General features: G+C 36.1%; 1 long non-coding RNA gene across 2 annotated transcripts; it reads left to right on the plus strand.

The window, feature by feature from the left end:
* Window positions 1-2,883: 2,883 nt before the first annotated feature.
* LOC132634275 (uncharacterized) lies at window positions 2,884-4,710 on the plus strand. 2 transcript variants are annotated; one of them, XR_009580102.1, is made up of 4 exons: window positions 2,884-3,078; window positions 3,435-3,502; window positions 4,031-4,173; window positions 4,378-4,710. It is a non-coding gene; the product is annotated as an uncharacterized LOC132634275 (long non-coding RNA). The 2 variants fall into 2 exon arrangements; XR_009580101.1 differs by lacking the exon at window positions 4,031-4,173.
* Window positions 4,711-5,679: the final 969 nt, after the last annotated feature.

Here is a 5,679-nt window from a genome sequence, read left to right on the forward strand (position 1 = left end):
GAGCCACTCGCTTTCTAATTAGGCCAAGTCATTAATGAGTTTTTTTAATAATTTGTTCCAAAAATAAAAAATAATTATAAAATGAACAAAACTCACCCCAAATTAAAACTCGACTCGTTCCCAAACAAATACCCCTAATTCCTAAATCAAACCGTCATTTTTGAACCTACCCAAAATCCTAATTGTCCCGCATAATGGAGGGTAATTCTCAATGAAATCACAATTCTCAATAGCAGAGAGTTTCGAAAGAAGTTCTTCAAGCTTGTTTCCTATAGATTGCTAATTTATAGAGAACGCTTTGATTGAATAAGAAAGAGATATAAGTGAAGAAATGAACTCCATGGCTTATCGGATTTTTGACTTTTCGACGGATGGCGTCACCAGTACATTAAACATGTTGGGTTTCGTTGGCCTTGCAAGAATTTCATTCTCCAGCGAGATGGGGTCAGAGAAGTGTGAAGATTTCAGCGAATTAGAGATTTTTGGAATGTAAAAACAAAATTCAATAATCTTATCGATGAGGAGGAAGAATAACTCTGCTTATATCCATGCTTACCTAGTTGATGTACAAAAATTGTGAACGAGCGTGGAGATGGTGAAAACATGGAAAAGAAAGACGAAAAAAGAAGAGAAAAGAAAAAGGGACAAATAAAAAAATAAAAAGTAAAAAAAGTAAATGTTTGATACCAAGTATACTTAATTGTATGATGACTAACTAGAAAACGACATGTGGACAAGTTAGTCAGTTCTAAGCTTCATTTTTTCCTCTCAGAAGAAAGTGCAGTCATCTCTTAAGGGATATAAATTACACGTTGAACGAGATTAGAGGGGTAAAAATATGCAAATAAAGTTAAAGTGCTAAAATGAGTTTGGGGGACAACTTTGGGGAGGGGGATTCTATGCCTTTTCCCTTTAAAACACAATGATTTGGAAAGTAGTCGCTTATATATGCTACACACGTATAAAATTGTGTCGTACATTATCGAGCATTGTGTATCAACATCAATCGCATTTCATTGCACCAAAACGGAGCACCTCATTGCATCAATGTATTATATCTTATTGCATTAACATCAAATCCTTGTTATATCCCTATTAAATATCATCACATTAGAGTTGAGTATTTAATATAATGCATTGCTAATTACATTGCATCAATATTACCATGTAAGCTCAAAGTTAAGCCACTAATTACCCAGATTGCAATACATGTTGAGCGGCCTTTAAAAATACCAATTGTATGATTAAGTTGCCTATTGTTTAGGCTGAAGCGTATGATATGTTGCCTGCAACTATATTTGGGCGTAGTTTGATAGTTGTGATGCTTAGTATTTATGTTAGACCATATTATTAGTTATTATGAGATATTTTAGTGAACGATTGATAACATAAATGAATTTCTCTCTTAAGACTGTCGTCTTGTTTGCTTAGTCACTTTCGTGATAAAACGCTTAAATATCATCACATCAGAGTTGAATATTCAATACCATGCATTGCTAACTATGTTGCACCAACATTACCACGTATGCTAAAAGTTGCACCATCGATCATTCAGGTCGCAATACATATTGAGCGACCTTTGAAAATACCAAGTGTATGACTGGTAAATAAATTAGAGATGTGTGATTATATATTATGTTACATAAATTAATGGCACGTCAAACTTTCCATGGGCTTACAATGATGCACTCATATGAAATTGATTATTAAACATGTGGAATCCCGAATGAATTAAGTCGCCTATTGTGTAGGCTGAGGTGCATGATATGTTGCCCGCAATTATACTAAGACAAAGTTTGATAACTATAATGGCAGTACGTGGGTCATAGTGTGTATCCAATAGAATGTTAGCCTTTTACTGAGGTATATTGTCGAACAACTCTCGAACAAAATGGAAACATAGTCAAACCGAGAGGACAACACGAAAAGGCAGTCCTGAACATTTTTTATCTATAATTTCTCATTAATCTAAGGATCCTTGCAAAGAGGCCTTAAATCAGAACATGCATGTATAAAATTGGGTAACGACATACAATAGACAACTCACAGCTGACAAAATTGGGTCCAGCACTGGCTCAAGGGCGAGGCTAGTAAAGCCTTTGCTTTAAGACCCCAAACTTTTGAGGCCCAAAAATATATTTACGGATGAATTTTATGATTTTATTTTCTCTTAGACAATATTGAAGATTGTAAAAAGAAGTATGTCCAAAATTTAAATAATAAAAGAAAGAAAGAAATACTATCTACTTTTTAAGAGAAATAATTTAGAATTTTGAAGGAAATTACTTGTTACACCCCGCCCTCGTGGAGCATGAGCACGCCACATATTTCACCTTATTAATGGAATATCGGAGACGTCCCGTGAAGTCTTGAAAGGTACAAGCCATGGGAAGTACGTAACAATGAAGTAAAGGATGAATTATGATCTCTTAAGTCGTAAAACCAGGGGACATGACCCTTATCAAGTATAATTAATGATAAATATCATATATGGGAAGTTTTGGAAGGTTCCGTGATCAAGCGGATAGAAAAAAAGAAAGTTAATGGGACTTCGGAAGAAGTTGGTGAAATTTCGGAAGCAAACTTTGGTCCAATTAGATGGGAGTCTAAATTTTAGCATACAAGGAGTTTTGAGGTGATTCAAGAGCCTAAAATGAAATTCGTCGAGTCTAGTTTCCAACACAACAAACCGTTCGTCAATACGACATCGGAGTAGGAAGTTATGAGCATTTTAAAACGAACTGCCAGAAGCCGCGAATCTACACGGAAATTCTAGAAACCACTTAAAAAGCCCACTAATTTCAGCCCATTAAGCCAAACCCGATCCACACACATATCAATACCCCACCAACTCACCATTTCACCCATTTCACCCCCAAAACATCAGATTTGCATCCATAAGCAAACCTTAACGAAATTAGGGGTATTTTGGCACAAATTTTGGTAAGATCTAGTGGAGATTAAGGCTCGGGAGGTGCGTAACGCTTCGTAGACCTCGGATTTTCCATCGTGGGGTCGTAGGAGGAGGCGGAACCCTTCCATGCAATCTGGTCCTTGAAGTTTCCAAGACAAATTAAGGTAAATCCCGCTCTTTCTTTGGTAATTGAGTTAATTCGTAGTAATATTCGCTAGATTATTGCATATTAAGTTGCATTGATCGGAAAAGTGAGATTATCCTTGTTGTGGGTGTTACGGGTGGATTGATATGAATATTGATTTGAATGGAGGTTCTGGATATTGATTCTTGAGTATTGTTGTTGTTGTTGTTGATGGTTGTTGTTGTTATTGATATTACGGCTATCTGACATATGCCGGGATATAACAAAAACAGAGGAAGTGCTGCCGAATTTTCTGTAAATTGAACTCTTCAAGACAATAGGATTTGGATAAGTTGAATCTATGAAATTGACTAAAGGATGTATTTGTCGATATAGGTTTCGGGACGAAGGGCCGAGCAGTGGAATAAGGGAGCAAGTCGGGATTAGCAAGGCAGCAGAGACAGGTATGTAAGGTTTAGCTGTCCTCATTTCCTTGGCATGAGTCTTAGAGCTATTTAGCGTGCATGCTTCTCTATTCGAACCGTCCAAAGAAAGGATACATTTTTATAAGAAAGTTGGATTTTGAGAAAAAACCATGTTTTACGAGATTTACCGATTTTATGGAAAAGTATATTTTATACGATTTTCTCTAAAAGAGCTTATTTGATTATGACTAAAAGTCCGTTAGTGCGCATTCCTTGACCCTTGTTAAATTCCACAAAATGTCACGTATAATCCTTATGCTTGTTTATTAATATCATAACTATTATTGATTATCCTTTTGGCCTCGATATACATTCCATAACTAATTCGGAGGTCACGACCTTACGTCACTCCGAAAGGCCCATGTCTATTTCTTGAACTCTGCATGCATTTATATATATACTCCATTTGCACTATTTTACTTACCGAATCGCGCTATAGTCGGCCGGGTACGACACGTTGATGTGCAACCACTAATCAGTTGGGTATGTTTACCGAGTCCCGAAAAGGGCTAGGTACGTTATGATGATGATGATGAGGATATGAAGTTTCCCTGGACGCGGGATGCCCCAGATGCAGGAGGATATGATGATGATGGTGATAGTCCCGAAAGGGCCGGGTACGATATCTCATCGAGTCCCACTAGGGCTGGGTACGTTATATATGTATATACTATATTGCATATGACAAATGGTTTTTATCATGCACTGCATATTGATTGTCTTTGGGTTATGACTTTCATTATACATCTTTTGGACTGTCTTTTTTCATTATCGTATTTCATCCTGCCTTACATACTCAGTACATATTTTCCGTACTGACTGTTCCATTTTGGGACCTGCATCTCGTACTGCAGGCCAGGACAGGTTTACTGAAGACGCGCCGTGATAGGAGCATCGTCAATGGGTCAGCAAGTGCCATTCATCCAGACTTGCCTGTTTTGGTGTATGATTATGATTGCATGGTTACTGTATATGTTTTGGATACGTCGGTGAACGTGTTGCCCCGACCTTTTATGAGGATGATGTTTCTTAATGTTAGAGTCTCGTAGACCCTGTGTAGTGTGTTGGTGTTGGTCGTGAGAATTATGTTTTGTTAAATGGGCCTACTGACTTATGATATTGTTTAGTGGCTACCTCCTCGGCACGCGTACTGTGATTATGTGTATATGTAGGTGATGTTATCTACTGTTCGGTTTGGGTTTTGCTGAATGCAGATGCCGCTAAGGCTTTATGCTAAGTTATTTCAAGTCCATTATGATTATGTTATCTAGTTCAGGTTAGCTCAGCCGGCATTCCGGCCGTGAGGTCGGGTGCCCCGTCACGCCTCCCGGCGGGGGTGTGACATTACTCATATCTTCATATTATTAAATAAAATTATACAACATCCAAGGTAATATATTTAAAACACATGGATAACATCTTATTAACTTGAACTAATCATCACTATTATAAATATTAATGTTACTATGTGAATTAAAACGCAACAATTATGAAAAAATAAAAAGACAACACTAAACTTTTTATGTATTGTATATACTTAAGACCTCCTATTAAAGTTTAACTTTAGACCACTGATTTATTGAGACACCCTTGATTGTGTATGACATTTTTCATTTACCTTTTTTATTAGGGAAATTTTAATAATGTACAATCTAGCATACAAAATTATATTTGCGTAGCCATATTTTTAAATACACCTCACATAGACACTTTTTTACAATATACAACAATATACAAATCTATACATCTGGAGTAGACAATATATCAACATTGTATAAAAGTGTATAATAATTTATAAGAGGTGTTTATATCCAAGAAAATTCAATTGTATACAACAATATACAAGATTTTTTTCAATTGCAGTGAGGGTACAAATATACAAAAGACTTTTGAAGTGAAGGGTACAAATTGAGCCATTTCGGGTAATTTTACAAACATGGGCTATTTCAGGTAATTATTTTTCTTAAATAATCATAGAGGGTTATTTTACCTTTTTATATCTTTGGTCGAGCGTTAGATGGTTGGTTTTACACTAATTGATAATTCATTTTGTACATCTTAATTGTTAAGTAAACAATTTACCCAAAAAATTCAAACAAGACAGGACAAGAGTCGGCTAATCTAGTATGTCACATTTACCATGTCAAATACCCCGT

This window comes from Lycium barbarum, chromosome 3 (genome assembly GCF_019175385.1).
Source record: "Lycium barbarum isolate Lr01 chromosome 3, ASM1917538v2, whole genome shotgun sequence".
NCBI classification, from domain to species: Eukaryota; Viridiplantae; Streptophyta; class Magnoliopsida; order Solanales; family Solanaceae; genus Lycium; species Lycium barbarum.